The sequence below is a fragment of the Protopterus annectens genome, chromosome 11.part0 (genome assembly GCF_019279795.1).
Source record: "Protopterus annectens isolate FY-2018-M chromosome 11.part0, PAN1.0, whole genome shotgun sequence".
In the NCBI taxonomy this organism is placed as follows: domain Eukaryota; kingdom Metazoa; phylum Chordata; order Ceratodontiformes; family Protopteridae; genus Protopterus; species Protopterus annectens.
The window spans coordinates 654,123,711-654,132,689 of NC_056745.1; the positions used below are offsets into that span (position 1 = coordinate 654,123,711).

An 8,979-nucleotide genomic window follows, 5' to 3' on the forward strand; every position below is an offset into this window, starting at 1 on the left:
ACTCCTGACACTCTTCTCCTCCCAATCCATCCTGCCTGTATTCTCTTCTTCACCTCTCTTCCACACTCACCATTATTCTGAACTATTAATCCCAAGTACTTAAACTCATCCACCTTCACCAACTCTGCTCCTTGCATCCTCACCATTCCTCTATCCTCCCTCTCATTCACACACATATATTCTGTCTTAGACTTGCTGACCTTCATTCCTGTTCTCTCTAGAGCATATCGCCATCTCTCCAGGTTCTCCTCCAGCTGTTCCCTACTCTCACTACAGATCACAATGTCATCTGCAAACATCATAGTCCATGAGGACTCCTGTCTGATCTCGTCTGTCAACCTGTCCATCACCATTGCAAATAAGAAAGGGTTCAGAGCTGATCCTTGATGTAATCCCACCTCCACCTTAAATGCATCCGTCACTCCTACCGCAGACCTCACCGCTGTCACACTACCCTCGTACATATCCTGTACCACTCTTACATACTTCTCTGACACTTCCGACTTCCTCATGCAATACCACAACACCTCTCTAGGCACCCTGTCATATGCTTTCTCTAAGCCTACAAAAACACAATGCAACTCCTTCTGACCTTCTCTGTACTTCTCCATCAACACTCTCAGAGCAAACATCTCATCTGTAGTGCTCTTTCCCGGCATGAAACCATACTGCTGATCACTAATCATCGCGTCCCTTCTTAACCTAGCTTCTACTACTCTTTCCCATAACTTCATGCTGTGACTGATCAATTTAATACCTCTGTAGTTACTACAGCTCTGCACATCACCCTTATTCTTAAAAATCTGTACCAAAATACTTTTTCTCCATTCCTCAGGCATCCTCTCACTTTCCAAGATTTCATTAACCAATTTGGTTAGAAACTCCACTGCCATTTCACCTAAACACTGTTTGGCATCTACTATCGGAAGTAAAAGCTGGTCCAAAAGGGCTCTGGCTGACTAAGATTGCAGATGACTACAAGCTAGGTACAGTCACTGAATTCCCCAAATGATGTAGCCATCCTAAAGGAATGATTGTCAAAAATAAATAACTTCTGCTAAAATGATGGACTGAAACTATATGCCAAAAAATATATTATGATATCCTTTAGAAGTCATCTACCTCGGGAGCTGTCACATTGAGAATGATTCAGTTGTTCAGTTTTTGGTAACTTCTGTGGACAGTGACCTAACTTTTGACCAACATGTGTCCATTGCCATAAGAAAGTCCTATATTGCACAACTTATAAACAAAGGAATTGTGACTAAACCTAGGGATGTCATTGCTCCCCTTTACTCAGTCCTCACTAGACCAGTCATTGAGTATAATGCCCCCTTTGGCATGTATGTGTTGAAAAGCATGCAACTATGGGTACGCCCATAGAGATACCTTACTAAAATGATACAAGGCCTAAACAATATGTCCTGCATAGACTAACTCAAAACCATGTCACTATAGTCAGTATCCTACAGACTTTAAAGAGGGAACCTGTGTCTGGCGTACAAGCCATCCTCAGACACAATACTGATGGATTTATTGCACATCAGCAAGTCAAATGGTAACAAAAATACTAGAGATCTAAACCTCTTGTGCAGTATCACGAGAACCGTTTGGAGGACAAGTATATTTTGCAGAGGTTACGTTTACTCTGGAACAGACTCTGCAGCAATGTGAAACAAAGCTGATCCCCATCTTTATTCAAACACAATTTGGATCTATGGATGGAAAACAGAAAATTTTACTGCAGACTGCCCCCTGCATTGCTAATAGGTTCACAGATTGTTACCAGGCTATTGTCTACTAGGGCCTTTACAAGATTAGCTGCACACCCCAAACTCATTTGGATGCTGAGTGTCATGAGCATCTATCGAGATAACAAAGAGATTTGTAGGGGTGGTGTTAGTAAGGATAATACATTTCTTATTAAGGGCCTCTGTCCAAAAGGTACATGGGAGTCAGATGGGGTAAATTTATGATTTCCCATCTAGCTGTCAAGGTTTCATTATAAAATGGTCGGGGATGAACTTTGTTTTACATAGATGGGGAGCCGATTCCATAGTGCAGGCATCCTTTAAGACACATATCTGTCTCTCTAGCACATTCTATTTATGTCAGAAGTAAAATTCAGATCCTTGGATCTAGTGTTTCTGCTGCTGTTTGTTTTTCAGATGTGCAACAGATCCGTCAGGTCTGGGTCTGAGGAAGATCTGTAGGCTAGGCAAAGATCCCCTCACAGCAGCCTGTAAGAGACTGAATACAGAGTCAGAACCTTTAAGCGATCAGTGTAGGACAGGGAATTCATGCCCTGAATGAAACCTTTGTGGGTGTTCCAACTGTTGTAAGTGTTTGGTTAGGTACTTGCCAATAGGGGCATTGTACTCAGTGATGGGTCTTATAAGGGCCTAGTGGAGTAGAATGATAACTTTGTTTACCTTGCAGGCACAAAACACAGGTTTGATTCTTACCACTGAGGAAAATTTGCTAGGATTAAAATGGCCCATGAGGGCAGATACCCTAGTACTTACATACAAACGTTTACTTGTGCTTACTTATACGTTGGGTGGCATAGAATGATTTTTTTACTATTTTGGGTACATGTTGGTTAAAGGCCAGACTGCTATGTACATATGCTCCCAGATCCTACTACCACTATTACTACTGGGTCGACTGTTAAGGGTGTTTTATCAATGGAGTAATTTACCTGGATTGACAGTTTCCCAAAGGGCATTATAATGCATTTCTGGCATGGAATTTTAGGCTATGGCTTTAGCACTAGTCATTTGTCTGTGTTAAACCCTCTTGCAGAATGTTAGTGTCTTAGGAGAAATCTATAATAGCTCCCAATTTACAGTTATCTGTTAACTTGAGGAACCAGAGGACTTGAACATTAGCCTTGACTTACTTTGGTTGTACATCACATCTGGTTTAAGGACAGAAGTTTCTAAATGCTTAATCCCATGCATGGCTCCTTTCAAATTATCTATGGTCTGATCCCACTTATTCTCACTAGAGGTAATGTATAATTATCGACCATTGGTTGGATAAGGCCAGTGTAACATCAAATGGAATAGGCTAATTCAAACAGTAACAGGGAAATTGGATAGACTTAAAATGGCCCACAAGGGCAGCACGCCTACTAGTACTTACCTATGACTCTATAAACAAAGAGCCTGCTAGGAATATTCATTATTAAATTCATCCCAGGACCAAGGAGAGGTTTAAAATAAGGGAATGGCATATATATATATATATATATATATATATATATATATATATATATATATATATATATATATATATATATAATATATTATTCATCCACCATGCTGCTTCTATCTGAGAGCTAACGAATGTATCCTGTATAGAGTGTGAATTCCTCATTGATTTGCATAACCCCATCAACCAACACACTCCACCACTGCTGTTTTTCTTGAACTGTATCCTAGCAGTGCTACACAACATGCAGATTTGCAATTCAGAGACAAGTTAGCCATGATGAGGTAAGACCGCATTATCGGATAATTTGCATAGGTTCATAGGTTCATAGGCAGGTACTAAGCTATTGGCCTTAGGGCCTATATAAGCCTAGCCAAAAAGGTACCTTGGCTATTGCCACCCAAGAAAATTCTTTTCCTGTACCCCTGATGAGCAGAGCCACAGAGGTGATCCCTGGGGTGAATTTCCTATTTCCCATCCAATCATCAAGATTTTTCTTGAAGAGTGCTAATGAGGAGCTTTGTTTGATATAGATAGGTAGTTTGTTCCAGAGTATGGTAATCTCTGGGACAGGAATCTATCCCTCCAGCATGTTCTGTTTATTGTGGTGACAAAGTTTAGGTCCATAGACCGTGTAGCTCGGAGGGATTGGGATTTCTTTAAGTGGAGCATGTCCAACAGCTTTGGGTTTGACATAGCTTTGTATGTTAGGCAGAGATCGCCGCTGAGTAGGTGATATGCGATGGAGTAAAGCTGGAGTTTTTTGAGACAGTATACGTAGGGCATCTGTTTGAGGCTGGTAATCCTCTTTGTGAGGTATTTCTTTGGCCTTTCCAGTTGTTGCAGATGTTTTGTGAGGGACATACCAAAAGGGGCGTTGTACTCTATAATGGGTCTAATGAGTGAGGAGTGGAGGGGAACAATGACCTCTTTTTTCCTGGATGAGAAACCTTTTGTAATGAGGTGTGCCACATAGAAGGATTTCCTGACTACTGTGGTGATGTGATTATCAAAGGAGAGACTACTGTCCACCTACGTCCCAAGGTCTCATCACACTTTCGGTGTTAAGTAGTAGTCTACCACTTATGTGGCAGCTCATGGGTACAGAGTTTTTACCAAAGGGGATGACATTGCACTTTTTGGCATTGAGCTTAAGGCCATGGCTTTGACACCAGGCATCTGTCTCAGTGCGGCCCTTTTGTAAGATGTCCACATCGTTAGGAGTTTCGATTATGGCTCCTAGTTTGCAGCCATCTGCAAACTTCACTAGCCAAAGACCTTCTTTGTTAGCCTGTACTTCAGAAAAGTAGATACCAAACTGGAGAGGATCCAGGACTGAACCCTGTGGTATTCCACTTGTCACTGGTCTGAAGTCAGATTTGGGGTCTGCTACTTTTACAGTGTGGGTTCTATCAGTGAGCCATTCGGCAACCCATCTTGTGACATATGGATTTATACCTAGTGTAGTGGTTTATCTATGATTCCAGAGTGGGGGATGGTGTCAAAAGTCTTGCCAATATCTAGATAGGCTGTGTGAACCACCTTACCCTCGTCTACGGCTGTGGTGACTGCTTCAACGAAGTCTATCAGGTTTAGGAGACATGATCTGCCTTTTACAAACCTGAACTGGGTGGAGTCCAGAGTTTGGAGATTACCAATGTCTTTATTTTCAAGTTCCATGATGATACGTTCCATGGCCTTGCAGACCAGGCTTGTTAGGCAAATGGGGTGGTAGTTCCCGGGGTCCATGGTGGCTCCCCTTTGTGGAGTGGAATAACCTTCGCTGTGCTCCATTCAGTGGGCACAAAGCCTGAGGTGAGGCTATGATTGAACATGGTGCTTAGGTGGGGTGCTAGTTCATTCTGTAGTTTGTGTAGAATGCAGCCTGGGATGTTGTCAGGTCCCATGGATGCTGTGTTCTTGGCTTTGGAGAGTGTGTTTTTTACCTGTGCAGCCATGATTACAGGAACTTTGCATTCTTCTGGTATAGAGATGGGCCCTTTAGGGGGTGAGAGGGGAGTAAAGTTAGCACTGAACCCATCTGCCAGGATGTTGGCAATATCAGTTGGTTCTGTATATTTAGTGCCATTGTGCTGTAACTCAGAGCAGATCTGAGTGTTGCCATTGAGATTCATGACATAGAATGCTTTGTGGTTGTCTTTAGAATCAGTGGCGATTTTGTTTTCATAACTAGCTTTGGAGGATTTCATGAGGGATCTCAGCTTCTTACTGAGGCTGACCAGGGAGTTCCTCCAATCATGGGATTTTACTCTTTCTTGCAACAGTTTCTTTCTTCTGTTGTAGAGTTTGTTTACGGCAGAGGACCACCAGATTGGCTTCCTTTTTTTGGATAGCATCTTGGTTCTGTTAGGGATAGCATGATCCATAAACTCGTGTAAGTGCTTATAAAGTGCATTTGTGTAGGATTCAGCAGTCGTACCTCTATTGTCCATCTGCATGGGTGTCGTGAAGTTTGCCACTTCTGTCTTAAGAAGTGTGAAGTTGGCTTTGGAGAAATTTTTTATGGTAGTTTCTCTAATGGGGGGTGGGGGTGGGATGTGGATGTGTACGTTGATTAACATGTGGTGTGGAACACCGGTCACCCATGTTGGTAATGACCAAGTCTAGGATATTGCTGCCCCTGGTGGGGGTGTGGATAAGTTGATCCAAGGCACTGGAATTTATGAATTCCAGAAAACGTTGAGCAAAAGAGTTGGTAATGAGTAGTTTTCCCAGTTAATGGTGGGGTAGTTGAACTCGCCCATTATTAGGGTGTTGGGTTGTACCCAAATATTTTCCAGTGTATCAAGAAATGAAGAGTGGGAATCCTGGGGCATGGTGGGGGATCTGTAGCAAGTTACAATTTGGATTGCGGTCTTGCCCAGAGTTAGTTGCACTTGGATAATCGCGGATCCATTATGCTGAGCAACTAGCCTGAAGGTGTGGATATGCTTAATGAATATGGACACGCCACCGCCTTTAGTGTTTCAGTCCAGGTTAGGTGGCTGAAAGGTGTGGTATGAATTATAGCCTGGTAATGCAGGGGTGCTCTCTGGAGCCTTGAACCAGGTCTCTGTCACTGCACAGATATCGATGTTCTCCATTTTAAGGAGTGTCTCGATTTTTAGACTTCTAGCATTGAGTAGCATTACTCTCAGATTTTGCTTGCTTGTACCTGTTATGGTGGCGAATTTGTCATTTGAACCTTGCCTATAAAAGAGGCACTAATAGGGGTGGCAACAGCCTTCACCAGTATCTGGAATACCAAGGGCGATAGGTGCAGGCCATTTCTGGCAAAGCATCATGGTCTGTCAATCATGTCATCCCAGGCAGACAGATACTGGATCCCCTTAGAATGACACCAGAAGCTTAGCCAATTGTTGAAGTCGATCATTTTGTCCTTGTACTCTGGTATCATTCTGGGTGATGGCAGGATGCTACTCAGGGCTACGGTCATACCTGCCTGGGGTACAAGATCGGAGAGCTCCTTCATGTCTCTTTTCATGTAGTCCAGGGAGGTACATCTCATGTCATTCACACCAACATGGACAATGACAGAGTCATATTTGTACTTGTTGTGGAGTGACCTGAGTGTGTGCATTATGTGGTGGATCCTGGCACCAGACAGGCAGCTGACAGTAATTTTTTCCATGTTTAGCCTGGTGAGTGGAACATCACTGTGCCTGACTATAGAGTCACCTATGACTAGAGTATTGGGTGTGTTGTTATGCCTTATGGGCTGTGGTTAAGTGGCACACTAAGTTTGTGGGCTATGTGTCATTTGGGTTGTGTTGGGGGGGGGGGTTGCTTGCATTTCTGCTTTGGAGGTCTCTGTTGCTTGAGCAGATTTTTATTGAAAGCCTCCACAAATGTAGATGGGTGTTTTGTGTTGCTCTGAATTGCACTTACTACCTTGTCATGCAGGTCATTGTTGATCTGCATGTCATGGTAGTAAACTGCTGCTGTGTGTAGGCATTGGCATTCACCTCTAACAGACACACACAAAACACATTGCAGTCACGTTCTTTTTCTGTTTTCATTTCCATCCTTAAACCAGATATGGTGTGCACCCAGTGTGTTTCTAAAGTCTGTAACCTATTTCCAGGTTACATTATCTTTAAGTGCAGATACATAGCCTGGGTGGGTTGAAAGGGACAACCACCCTGGTTGCAAAGTGTTAAGGGGAGCAATTAGTCTCCAGTGCATTAATGGCATGCCAGTGTTGTATATGCTGTCTGAACTGAAGAACTTTAGTGTTCCATGTAGCAGCGGCTTGCTTTAAATGCAAGCCATTTGCAAAAGATTAAAATGAAGGATGATCTTTTTTTTTGGCTCCACAAATCCAAGGAGCTTTTTTTTTGCTTCTGGGTGGGGGCACATTTTCAGAGAACAGCACCGGGCACCAGAATAGCTAGGTATACCTCTAGCTAAATTCATCCATTTCATACATACATGCACTTTTACAGATGTGAGGAGACATACAGTATAACTTGATTTATTTGATTTTATAGGCATGTGTTTTATGTTTTTGCAGATTATTTTGATAGTAAGTCTTCCCTGTGGTCATGTAGATGCATGATATTTGCATTCATGGCACTTTCCGTGCTGAATCTTCCTTTACTTAATTGCTGATTCTCTGTGTTGCTGATCCTCTCACCTACATTCTGCTTTTGTGTCTGTATGGATTTTAATCTTATATTTCTGTAACTTACCTTGAACGTATGCATTATATATGGTAAATTCATTGTTAATTCCATTTTAGGAATGAGCATCTGTACATGTTGGCTGGATAAATGTACATACAACAGTAGCAACAACCTGCACTGCTTTATTTCACTGTTGTAGCAGGGTGAGGTAGTAGGTTGTGTGGTTTAAGGGTAGTGATTTTGCCCCAACAGGAGATAACTATACAACCTACTGCCTTCCTTGAGGAGCAGCACTGCAACAAGCTAACATCAAAGAGAAGAAATGCCTTCACCTCAAAGCAGAATTAGTGTTACTGGATAATAAATGGTACTAACTACATCAGATAACTTATAATTCATATCTTACTCTGTGTATATACTTCTGAATGATGAACCCAACTAAATATATAGCAAGACAGAGAGAGCATGAATATCTTATACTATTTAATTCATTTTATAAAATTATTTGCACAGTACTGTTATGCTACATAGCACAGTAAATAATGTACACAAATTTATATGTTCAATGTTTTTTTTTTAATAAAAAAATATTAGTAGTATTTGGTGTGTTTTTCTTTTTGTTTGTTTTTTACATTTATCTATTTCTCTGTAAACTATAAGCTATGTTTATTATTGCTGTACAATACTCACAGAGTACAGTACCATTTGTTTATTTGCACATACTTTATACTACCTAACATGCCCAGCAGGTTATGCAATGAGCCTAATTAAACCAATGTCTGACCCTGATTCAGTAAAGCCAAAACAACTACTCCCCATGTGAAATAGGCAAGACATACTTTCTGGGAGGTAAGTTGCTTCCACAGTGGTGTTTTCAGCTAAGTGCATCTGCAAATACATTTGAAGTACTGGAATTTTTAGTGTAAGTTAATCCATGATCAAAAGTTTACAACTAAAACTGTACAAACATAATGATTTTTCCACAAAATGGACATTTTCATAAAGTGTTTTGCTCAGATGATGTTCTGATATCTTGCTCATCTTGCCTCTCAGCCTCCTCTAAGCTTTAATTTGCTGTGATTGTTCCTCCTACTGCCAGAAGGCTTTCTGCTCACAA

The 8,979-nt window shown here is 41.6% G+C and overlaps 1 long non-coding RNA gene across 2 annotated transcripts in view; it reads left to right on the plus strand.

Annotated features, from left to right (window-relative positions):
- LOC122815531 overlaps positions 1-8,461 on the plus strand; it is a 107,612-nt gene extending 99,151 nt beyond the window's left edge. For both annotated transcript variants that reach the window (XR_006366964.1, XR_006366963.1), the window contains one exon: positions 7,979-8,461. This is a non-coding gene — a long non-coding RNA (uncharacterized LOC122815531). The remainder of the gene's footprint in view (positions 1-7,978) is intronic.
- The last annotated feature ends 518 nt before the right edge of the window (positions 8,462-8,979 follow it).